The 12838-nt window shown below is 44.6% G+C and overlaps 1 long non-coding RNA gene across 1 annotated transcript; it reads right to left on the bottom strand.

The window, feature by feature from the left end:
* Positions 1 to 10486: 10486 nt before the first annotated feature.
* Positions 10487 to 11567, bottom strand: LOC142759392 (uncharacterized). Its single transcript, XR_012883133.1, has 2 exons — positions 10960 to 11567; positions 10487 to 10858 (listed from the first exon to the last, which is right to left on the bottom strand). It is a non-coding gene; the product is annotated as an uncharacterized LOC142759392 (long non-coding RNA).
* Between the last annotated feature and the right edge of the window lie 1271 nt (positions 11568 to 12838).

The raw sequence follows: 12838 nt of genomic DNA, 5'->3' as shown, positions 1-12838 counted from the left end.
AATAAAAATGCACATATATGGTATCGACGTGACCGTAATTACCCAATCAATGAAGTTAACATGTAATTTAAACCGCAAGGTGAACGCCATAAAAGAAAAGGCAAAAAACTATGGCGGAATTGCTTTTTTCCTCTATTGCCTCCAAAAAAAGTCATAATAAAATTTAATCAATAAATTCCATGAACCCCGAAAAAATACCAATGAAAACTACAACTTGTCCCGCAAAAAACAAGTCCACATATCACTACATTGATGGGAAACGAAAAAATGTTACGGCTCTTGGAAAGCGATGATGCAAAAACAAATAATTTTAGTTCAAAAGTGTTTTTATCGTGCAAAAGTCGTAAATCATATATACATATGTGGTATCGCCGGAATCGTACTGACCCATAGAATAAAGGTAACTTGTTATTTACGCCGCACGGTGAACGGCGTGAATTTAAAATGCATAGAACAATGGCGGAATTGCTGTTTATTTTGCTATTCCCCCCAAAAAAAGGTAATAAAAAAATGATATGTACCCCAAAATGGTGCCATTAAAAAATACAACTAATCCTGCAAAAAAAATAAAAAAAAGTACTCATACAGCTATGTAGATGGAAAATTAAAAAAGTTAGAGCACTTTAAATGCGACAATGAAAAAAAAATTGCTGAAATGGTCTGGTCACTAAGGGCTTAAGGGATAACTATTTTTTACTTATAATGTGTTAGCGTACTCTTGTATACTAATACATTATACGGTGTCACTATGAAACAGGCTTCTGTTACGGCAGCACATAGTGTGCCCTAACAGCACGTAAACTAAACAGACAGCCCTGGGGTCCTTTCTAAGTCCCCAGGGCCGACTGCAGAGGGATTCCCCAGTCTTCAATTGCGTCACGGACCACAGCGATCAAAGGGTTAAACAGCTGGGGTCAGAATGTTTCCCGACCACTGCTGTATTTAGCAGGCTGCTCTAAGTTCAGGAGCTGTAAGACGAGAAGACGAGCACTCACAGGAGCCAAACTGAACACCATCAGCCTTTTCTACAGCGACGCCAAAAGACGTCGCTGTACACGAAGCACCTTCACCACCTCCCTTCAAAAGACGGTGGGCGGTCGTTAAGAGGTCAACACCCAAGGACACAAATAAACGATACAAATAAAGGAATCTCTAAAAGAAATAAAAATAAAGATTTTATTCTATGCAAAACATTTTCAAGTGCCTTATTCAGGGGTGATGGTGTTCAGTTTGTATATCCAGCACATTTCACATTTGCGTAAAAGTTCGCACCTGTTTTGGTGGTATCTCACGGAATTCGTTGATGAGACGAGTATTGCATGTCTTGAAATACTGTTTCACATGTAAAGCACAGGGGGAGATTTATTAATACCGTCTTAAAGTTAGACAAGATAAAACTAGACCAGACAAGCAGAAACTGCGCCAAATCGATCACAGTGGCGAATGCTGCATGATAAATTTGGTGCATCTTGCTAGAAACGTTAGATGCTTTTCTCGACATTATTTTGCCTCATTGCTGGCACACTTTACATCAATATTAACAAATCTAGTGCCTTTTACTACGCGTCTTTTACAACGCCCATTATTCTAGACGATTTTCAAAACTGTATAGGAAGGTACAAAAACAGAATAAATTTGGTGCACACCATTTTTTTTTGGCGCAATTTTTTAACAAAATTCTAGCCCATTTTGCTTAGTAAATCTCCCCCAGTGTTTCAAAACCTGCGGCACTTGTGAGGCTATGTTCACACGCGGAGTCAAAAACGTCTGAAAATACGGAGCTGTTTTCAAGGGAAAACAGCTCCTGATTTTCAGACGTTTTTTATGCCACTCTCGATTTTCGCTGCGGTTTTACGGCCGTTTTTGGAGCTGTTTTCAATAGTCAATGAAAAACGGCTCCAAAAACGTCCCAAGAAGTGTCCTGCACTTCTTTTTTCGCGGCCGTTTTTTTACGCGACCGTTTTTCAAAACGGCCGGGTAAAAAAACGGCCTATAGGAACATAACGCCATTTTCCCATTGCAAACAATGGGTAGATGTTTGGAGGCGTTCTGCTTCCGATTTTTCGGCCGTTTACGGCCCGAAAATATGCCATGTGAACATACCCTGAACAATAAGGGTATGTTCACACGACCACTTTTCAGGCGTAATGGAGGCGTTTTACGCCTCAAATTACGCCTGAAAAGACGGCTCCAATGCGTCGGCAAACATCTGCTCATTGCTTGCAATGGGTCTTACGATGTTCTGTGCACAAGTGCTGTCATTTTACGCGTCGCTGTCAAAATAAGGAGCGTAAAATGACGGCTCAACAAAAGAAGTGCACGACACTTCTTGGGACATTTTTGGAGCCGATTTCCCATAGAGTCTATTGAAAACAGCTCCAAAAATTGCCGTAAAAAACGCAGTTTTTTTTGAGTTGCTCAAAAAACGTCTGAAAATCAGGGGCTGTTTTCCCTTGGAAACAGCTCCGTATTTTCAGAAGTATTTTGCTTATCGTGTGAACATACCCTAAGGGTGTGTTCACTCGCAGTAGCAAAGTACGTCTGAAATTACGAAGCTGTTTTCGCCTGAAAACAGCTCCTGATTTTCAGATGTTTTTTAACAACTCGCGTTTTTCGGGGTGTTTTTTACGGACGTTATTGGAGCTGTTTTTCAATGGAGTCAATGAAAAACGGCTCCAAAAACATCCCAAGAAGTGACATGCACTTCTTTGACGCGGGCGTCTTTTTACGCGCCGTCTTTTGACAGCGACGCGTAAAATTACACCTCGTCTGAACAGAACATCGTAAAACCCATTGAAAGCAATGGGCAGATGTTTGTAGGCGTAATGGAGCCGTTTTTTCAGGCGTAATTCGAGGCGTAAAACACCTGAATTACGTCTGAAAACAGTGGGTGTGAACATACCCTAAGGAATAATGAGAACAGCCATCTAGTCCTCTAAAACCTTTAACACAAGTGTGGATCACTTCTCTTCTGGTTTGGATCCACTCTTGGTTTTGGCTAGAACCACTAAAACACCCTGAATTTTTTGGAGCCGATTTTGACAGCCTCGGAATGAGCGTAAAAAAACAGCCGAAGTTGCCTCCCATTAATTTCAATGGGAGACGGAGGCTTTATTTTCCCAGGCGGCTTTTAGCTGCTCGCAAAAAGAAAAAAGTGGCATGTCCTTTCTTGCCGCTGTTCCACCTCTGACCTCCCAGTGTAATCAATGGGAGGCAGAAAAAGCGTTCCTGAAGGAATTTTGAGGCAGATTTTTTTCTGCCTGCAAAATACCGTGTGTGAACTAGGTCTAAGAAGGGATGTCACGATACCAGAATTTGGACTTCGATACCGATACTTTGTGTAGTATTGCGATTTCGATACCAAAACAATACTTTGCCAACAGTAATAAAAAATAAAATAAGTTCTTCCATTTTCTGATGTGAGGTGCGAGGTGTGATGAATTTTGAATGTGCCTCACATTAAGGCCTTATTCACATGAACGTGTGCGTTTTGCTAGCGCAAAAATGCAGCGTCTTTTGGGTGTTGCAGTGCCGTGTGTCATCAGTAGTTGGTGCGTGGCTGCGTGATTTTCGCGCATATGACATCGTTATGACAGTTTTTATGTTAATAAACAGAAATGAAGGTGGTTTTATTTGTCCTTTCATTTCTTTAACAACTGTTGCGCGAATCACCCGCAGCACGAGGAAGTGCATCCGTGTGCCCCGCGTGATTTTCACGCACCCATTGACTTCAATGGGTGCGTGATGCACGAAAAACGCCCAAGTTTAGGACATGTCCTGAGTTTTACGCAGCGGACACACGCTGCGTGAAAATCACGGACTGTCTGAACGGCCCCATTGAGTTACATAGGTCCATGCGACGCGCGTGATTTTCAAGCGAGTATCACGGCTGTGAACTACGTTCGTGTGAATAAGGCCTAATAGTAATTAACCCCATCATGTTGCTCAGTCATAATGGGTTAATGTGTAAAGGTACATGATGGGGTTAATTACTATTAATGTAAGGCACATGGAGGTTAAATTCATCGCACCTCGTGCCTCACAATAAGTGAAAGAAAGCAGTTTTTTTTGTTTTTTTTTTACAGCGTTCACATCATAAATGACGCAAAAAAATTGTTGTGAAGGTGTATGTGTATTTTTTTTACATTTAATATTACTTTGTTTTTACTTTATTTTTAAACTTTAATGTACTGGCATATATCTATATTACAGTACATTAGCCTGTGCACGGATAGTACACAGGCAGTTGTTAGGACATACCCAAGTATGCCCTAACAACAAGAAATATGGTCAGCCAGCCCTGGGGTCCTTCAATGGACCCTGGGCTGTCTGCCTATATATGGTATGTCCCTCAATCGCAACACAGGGATTCCTGGGATGCGATCCAAGGGCATTCCCACTTTTCATTTTCCCCTGAATGCTGCAGCCAGCTTTGATCGCAGCATTCTGGGGAATAACGGTGGAGATGAGAGGTTTCTCTGATCTCCGCCAGCGGGGCTGCAGCTGTGTAATACAATCATTACCCCGCTACTGACAGTAAGTACGCACGCGGTCAGCATGGGGTGATGCGTCCGGCGCTGCAATAATGAGCACAGGCACTGAAGACAGAACATGGGGGTGTTTTGCAGTGCGCTCGCCAAGTTCGGTCTTCAGTGCCGCCGCTCATTAGTGCAGCGCTGGCCACATCGCATCATCCTGACCCCACGCACTTGTCAGGACAAGGGCAATGGCTGTATCACACAGCCTCAGCCCCGCTCTCATACATTCATGTGTTACTAAACTGAGCTTTGCGGCCGCACAGCTTAATATCGAAATACATGAAATAACGGTATCGAACCGTTTGGGGGTGCACGGCATCGAAACATTATCGAAGTTTCGATGCATCGTGCATCCCTAGGTCTAAGCATTTCAAAATATTGTATTTAGCCGTATGGTTTATATTTATTTTAGGTAAGAAAACAGGCATTCCTGGCCGTGTGACGAACGTTTTTTGAACGGCCGTCACACGGCCACTGCAGCAACAATAGATCCCAAATGGGGCTATTTACACGGGCGATTTTTTGACGGCCCGGTAAACCGGCCTGTCAAAAAATGGAGCATGCCCTATTTTCAACCGTTCTCCCGGCCCCCAAAGAAGTCTATGGGGACGTGTAAAGTACGGCTGTCACTCAGATGTGATCCAAGTGACAGCCGAGCTTTCTGCCGCTCCCTCTCTTCCCCTCCTCACAGTGCATGTGAGGAAGAGGGGATTTTTTTTGCTCCTTGTAGGAGTTTAATCCCTAATCCCCAGCTACAGCGTTGCCGAAGCTGTGGCCGGGATTCCGCTCCAGGAGAAGTCCCCAACTTATATGGACAATCACGTCGGGACTTTTCCTGGAGCGGTCCCCTGCTCCTGAAGCGGAATCCCCGGCACTATGGCCGGTGTTTCCGCTCAAGGAGAAGTCCCTGAACTCACTCTCCATATATGGACATTAAAGTCAGGGACTTCTCTTGGAACGGTCCCCTACAGCTACACTATCTACAGGAAGGTAGGGGGGTGCTATGTAAAAGGGGACTGTGTAGCACTATGTACACGGGAGCTGCGGGGGGGCTGGGAGGCACTACCTACAGGGGGGCTGTGTGGCATTACCTACAGGGGGGCTGTGTGGCATTACCTACAGGGGGGCTGTGTGGCACTACCTACAGGGCGGCTGTGTGGCACTACCTACAGGGGGCTGTGGCAGTATCTACAGAGGGCAGTGTGTGGCATTATCTACAGAGGGAAGTATGTGGCAAAAAACGTACAAATTAAATTCATCCGTCTTTAAAACGGTCAGGGAAAAAAACTGATGCAAAACGGGTTAAAACGGGCTGTTAAAAACAGAAACACGGCCCGGAACAGAAACTGATGCAAAACTGCCAAAAATAACAACAGACCAAAACAGACGTTTTTATCGGCCAACACTCGGACCCTGTCGTGTGAATAGAGCCTTAGGGCATGGCCACACGTGGCGGAATTGCTCTTGAATTCCGCTGCGGACACTCCGCAGCGTTAATCCGCAGCGGAGCCGTTTCTCCATTGACTTCCACTTCTATTTAGTAGGGTTCGTTTAGACGATGCGGACAATTCCGCTGCGGAGCATAGGCTGCGGTGCGGAATTTGGTGTCCGCAGCATGCAAGGGATGTCGCAGAGTTGTGGCGGACTGGTTGCGGACTCATTGCGGAATTTCTCCATTGACTTCAATGGAGATTCTAAATTCCGCAATGAAGTCCGCACATGTTATGTGTGGTGCGGATTTCGGGTGTGTTGCGGTGCGGATTTCCAGCAGGAGCAGGATATGTCATCATTCTGTAGAGGAAAGGAAGCCGCCATTTTCGACTTGCAGCCTGACAGGAATTTACTAGAGGAGACAGAAAACTCTGAACCCAGGCTGCAATGGCTAGATATAGACGGATGGACATGGAAGTTTCCGCCATGATAAATCTGGTAAGTACATGTATATGTTAATGTCATGTTGTTTCAAGTGGACTAGTATGTATGGTTTAACACTAGCAGCACCTGCAGTATGTACATATTCTAAGGCAGATCAACATGTAACAGATCCAATGTTAATCCTGAGTACCAAGCAAACTGCAATATGCACTGTGTATTTATTTTGTAGGTGCATAATAGGCCAGAAATCTGGGACACCTCAAGTGCTGGGTATAGTGACCGGAATGCACGTGAGGACGCATGGACCTACGTGTGTCGCGGTCTGTACCCCGAGTGGGATGGGATGCTGGAGAGAGAGCAGGGAGTGATTGGTAAGTTTGCATATAGTTTGTAATGCAGATCGTTTTAAAACACTGTATGCTAACGTTGTTTTGCATCATTTGAATGCTGAAAATTCACTTCAAAACTTTGGCCTTTCCTGGCTAGCTAAACCATACACCAACTGTCATGTCACTATGCCACGTGCGAAGTTGTTGACCACTTTCTTCCAACTGTAAGGGTATGTTCACATGGCCTATTTACGTCCCTAAATTGTGTGTTTGACACACCAATTTACGACAGAAAGTACGTCTTGAAAGCGTGGAGAAACATATGCCCATTCAAATCAATGGCCAGATGTTTGCCAGCGTATTGGAGCCGTCTCGGCATGCGTCATTATATCCGTAAAATGCCTACATTTCGGATGGAAAGAGGTCGTGGGAACCCAGCCGTAGCCATAACCACTGGCTAGTCGAGTTCTGACCCAATGATGTGGTTGCATTGATGATCTATCCTCAGGCCAGGCCATTTGAAGCGATTGCTCTGGATACACCTTACTTCATCCCCTATGCCCTAATTTTCAAACATCATTCCTTTTCCAGAAAATGATGTGCGCAACAGATGGCGGACAGTCCGCGACCGTTTCCGGAACAGCTGTCCAAAACACCTGCAAGTGGCTCCTCTCCGGCACGTTGCACAACGATTGCCCACTATGAGGAACTTGCTTTCCTGATTCTGTGCAGGGAGCTACAAACGTAAGTCTCTATTTGCACACACACCTGGGTTAAAAGGGAGCGCATGAACCACGTGATTACAATCAATCGGATTTCAATTTCCCTCCTTTGTCGATTACAGTGGACATGTTTGTTTGGATTTGCCACTGTCGTCACTAAAATGTCCCTTGACCTTACACATTATGACATATCACTCTGCGTTGCTTATGTAACTCATTATCTTCCTGAAGAGAATGAGTCTTTAGTTTCCACCCCCAAGCTTGTTGTCCGATCGTGTGTGTGTAGAATGGCAAACGGCAATGTTAGCGATATTTGCGACTGACAAACTGTCCGAGAAATGTGTTAACATTCCCAAAACTCAGTGGTCTTTTTTTTGCTTGCAGAACTCAGGGCAATGTACCACCTCGCCCGCCGCGAGTGCCCTTGCCCAGGTGCAGCAGGAGCCCTTGGGAGCATCGTCTGCCAATGTGGTGGGGGACATGACTGAGGAAGATGTGCCCCACGAGTCAACTCCGGCCCCAGCAGATCCTCGTGACCACACCTCTCCAGCCCCCCCAGCAGGACCATCCCGTCATAGGCAACGAGTGGGTGGGCGAAAGCGCGTGGCCACATCGGAACCGACCAACACGGTGGAGGCACAAGCCCTAACTATGATTCGGAGGGTGGAGGCCGAGGATGAGTACCACAATTTTGGGTATTCCCTTGCTGGCCGCTGTCGCGGTATGGACAAAACTCGGCGGACGGCATATATGACCTGTGCCTATGCGCTGGCTGATATATTTGAGGCCCCCCAGCCCCTACCCGATGTGGCCGATATAATATTCCACCTGCGCACGTTGACTGGGCGTAGGGCTGACCCGTCTGCCGCTGTGCCGCACGCCCCACCTCCTGCCTCTGCACCCTCACTGCAGCCCGATCCATATTTTTCCCCCTGGTCTCATGGACATCCTTCTGGTTCCTCTTTCCGTCCATACCCCAATGTCCCAAACCCTTTAGAAAGTAAATGGGAGGGGACCTCCAGCTCACCTTAAGGCAGAAGAATTTCAAATGCCTGTTGCGCACGGATCCTCGTGTCGGCACACGTTGGTGAAATTGTAGCAAAGAAGTAGTTGAGATCCAGCGCAAAAAATGGAGAATTGTTCAGAGATGGGTTAAAATGGAATCTTGTTCCAATTTTATTGGATAAATATGCGTAAAAACAGGGAGTCTCATTCCCACAGCGGGTAGGGTGGATGTAGATGGAAGAAGATAGATGTGTAGCCTACGCGTTTCAGACGATAGCCTCGTCCTTAGTCATGGCTGAGAATGAAAAACCCAAACCCTTTGCCCACCTCTTACTCTTCCTCTCTCCCACCTCTTCACATTCATCCTACCACCTCTGCGGCATACATGCCTCCTCCCACTACCTCCTCCTCTGTCCCCTCTTCGTTTCCCCAATTGACCCCTCCTCGCTACCATACGTTGCATGAGGTTTTCTTTTTTTGTTGGTCGCTAATGTACCTGTGGGAGTATTTAGGGTCCAAGTTCATCCCTGATTGTTCTCAGGGCGTCTGTCTGTGATGTGTTGACGTGTCATAAAATTTAAGTTACATTGCTGACTCTGCCTTGTGTCTTTGCCGTTTTTAATGTGTGGGCGACAAAATGTGGAAGGGCATCAAGGGGACGATACAGAATGTTCACGGTGTGGTCGCTTTCATGAAGGACATACTGTGTGGTTTGATATGCTATGGTGTGCTGAACAAAGAAAGGCAACCTGAACCTCATACTCACTTTTCAGACATGTGATTTCTCAAATACACACACTTAGGTCAAATCTGAATCATCGTGCATTTTTGTTTTTTCAAAGGAAGCACATCCAACAGACAATTTAGCAATCCATAGGAGTATCATTGACAGAATAGCCTACTGTTTGGACATGAGACGGATTACTGCTGGGTAGGCTGCACACCACCAACACAGGAGTATTGCAAAAGCACTGCCCCTTCAGAAGTCCCTAAAAAAATCAGAGAACATATGTCGAACTCGTACACCACGACTGGCCTACCCAACAGAACCTCAGGGGCTGTGACAATGAAAGCTTGTATCCTAAATATATACCTTCTTAGATCGCGATAAAGAAGTGCAAAATGACCTTTGGTTGATCTTACAGCAACCAAAGGGTCAACCCACAGTCGGACACGGCCTCTTTACTCAACCTGCGTGATAAAAATGATAGTGAAATCCAAGAAACATGTTACTATATCATTAGCAGACAGAAACATATACTTTTGCCTAGAACGTGTGTAGGTGACAAAATATTACGTACACGTTGCCATTGCCAATGACGGACAATGCTCACTATGGTGCGCAGCAGCAGAATCAAATTTTGTCGGCGTAAGTGAATTGGTCGCTCCTGAATGTCAGCCATTGGCCAACACTTCGGACTAGTATACTTCTCCAGGCAGATTCACTTCTCCTTCTGGCCACACTTATACATGCCATGGGTGTGTCCAGCACATGCTCATAGGAAATGACCTCACAAATGAGGTCAGTGCCTTTTTTGGAAGACTTGCTTAGGAAATCCGCACCTAAATCCGCAACGCAATCCGTAGCACTTGGGCAAAATCCGCGTTGCGGATTATGTGCGGCATTGATGCGGACAGTGTCTGCAGAAATCCGCCACGTCTGGGCATGCCCTAAAGGAAAACTTTTTTCTGAGACAGGAAATCTAGGTCATTTTACAATTTCTATAGCAACTGCTGGCAACATAATTGTCCCTATATAATACTGACTTCCGTGAAGGATGACTCGTAATGTTAGGCATTTCTTATGTGGACAAGGAATTTCAAACATAACTATCACAAGCTTAAAAGGGATACATACCATACGTGGACTGACGTATGAACAGGAGTGAACACACATATTGGGGCAATTCTACTTTTTGGTGCTAAAATCATACCCACGAGCCCTGACACCTTATTTCCATCACGTAAAGCAAAATGTAGAAATATGTGAAACATCACACAATAAGCACCACACTAAAAAAATGACATATCTTTTATATTATTAGTTCCTCAGGGCCTGTTCACATCACGATTGGCATTCCCGTCGAAACGTGTGAGATTTTTTATTATTCCTTTTCAAACTGATCCGTTAACACAGGTATTCAATGGGGCTTCCATCATGGTTTAAAGTGTCCGTTTGTGCCCGCTTGACAAGTTTCCGTCAGGATCCGTTTTTTTTCAACAGGATATACTGAGACAGTCTCATTTTTCTGCCCAGTTGAACAACATGACCCTGTCGTATCCGTTTTTATGTACAATGCAAGTCTATGGCAATATGATAGGCATCCTGTTGCACGATCCTGTTTGACATTCGTGGGTTTTTTTCCAAACGTGTAATGTAAATGAACACCTTTAAAAGAAGAAAAAAAAAGGATCTGTAAAAAACAAAACGTACGATTGTTGTTACAAAGAACAAAACGTTTCAAGAGGATGCAAGAAAGTGCTGTGTACCTAGAGTTTGGGCTGTCAGACGAGCATAGTTGAACACATCCGTAATATGGACGTATTACAGATAGTTTTGCATAAGTATTACAGATCCATCTTACTGATGGCGTCTTCTAGGGAGATAATTGAATAACATGAGACAGACTCTTTGGAAAACAGATGCAATACCTATGTCATATGGATGCAACACGAATGGATCGGTATTTTAATCACTTTCCATAGGCTTCAATGGGCGTTTTACAACACAGATGGATGTAGTGCATGCTGCATTTTTGGAATACACGCATAGTTTATATGCCCATGTGAATAGGCTCATTGATTAACGTTAGCTCTGAATTACAGGTAGAAAAAAATCCAATGGAATATGGAAGCAAAATACGCTTGTCTGAAAGAGTCCTTTAGCTGGACTCACACATGCAGTTTTTTTGCCAAATATAAGGGTATGTTCACACGCACTAATTACGGACGTAATTCGGGCGTTTTTGCCCCGAATTACGTCCGAAAATAGCGCCTCAATAGCGTTGACAAACATCTGCCCATTGAAAGCAATGGGCAGACGTTTGTCTGTTCACACGAGGCGTATATTTACGCGCCGCTGTCAAATGATGGCGCGTAAATAGACGCCCGCGTCAAAGAAGTGACCTGTCACTTCTTTGGCCATAATTGGAGCCATTATTCATTGACTCCAATGAATAGCAGCGCCAATTACGTCCGTAATGGACGTGGCGTTCAAGCGCCTGCACATGCCGTTACGGCTGAAATTACGGGGATGTTTTCAGGCTGAAACATCCCCGTAATTTCAGCCGTTACAGACGCCCTCGTGTGAACATACCCTAAGAGTGGATACAAAAGAATAGACATTTCAGCCTTTAACTCCTTCCCTCCGCAGCCATTTTTCGGATTTTCACTTTTGTTTTTTCCTCCCCACATTCCAAAAGCCATAACTCCTTTATTTTTCCATCAATATTGCCGTATGAGGGCTTGTTTTTTTGCGGGACGTAGATTTTCACAGCACCATTTTTTTGTACCGTATAATTTAGTGGGAAACGAGAAAAAAAAATATGTGGGGTGGAATAGGAAAAAAACAGCGATTCCTCAACCTTTTGGGTGGTTTTGTTTTTATGACGTTCACCGTACGGTAAAAACGGCATGTTAACTTCATTCTGCGGGTCAATACGATTACAGCGATACCAAATTTATATAGTTTTCTTTATGTTTTACTACTTTTACAAGGAAAAAACTGATTGTTAAAAATAAAATTTGAGTTTTGTCGCCACATTCTGAGACCCATAAAGTTTTTATTTTTGTGTCGATTTAGCCGTGTGAGGGCTTATTTTTTGCGGGGCGAGCTGTACTAATACTGCAATACTAATGTATTGCAGTATATCGCGATTCTGACAGTCTCCTATGAAGCCCTGCCAGAAGTAGGGCTTCATAGGAGTACAAAGACGGCACCACAGGCAGCCGTGCCAACCAACGGCTCCCCGTTATCTCGCTGCGGGGGGGCCATTGGGACGTTACAGGGGGTCGCCCCCCTGTTTTTAGTCATTTAAATGCCGCGATCGCTATTGAACGCGGCATTTAACTGGTTAAACAAGCGGGATCGCGCTCCAACGGGATCCCGCTCATTACCCGGAAGTGTCGGCTGTAACACACAGCTGACACACTCGCTCTATGGAGCGGTCTCAGCCCGTGAGCCCGCTCCATATTCCCCCACCCGACGTATATGTGTACGTATATGTGTATGTATATATATATATATATATATATATATATATATATATATATATATAAATAAACACTGATAAAAACTGGTAGAAGATGTAACAGGCAGAAGATTGCTTTCATACTTTTAAAATCCAAAAATTCATCAAATTGCGGGGAG

This window comes from Rhinoderma darwinii, chromosome 4 (genome assembly GCF_050947455.1).
Source record: "Rhinoderma darwinii isolate aRhiDar2 chromosome 4, aRhiDar2.hap1, whole genome shotgun sequence".
NCBI lineage: Eukaryota > Metazoa > Chordata > Amphibia > Anura > Rhinodermatidae > Rhinoderma > Rhinoderma darwinii.
The sequence above is the reverse complement of the archived record's forward strand: the minus strand, read 5'-3'. Positions and strand labels throughout refer to the sequence as shown.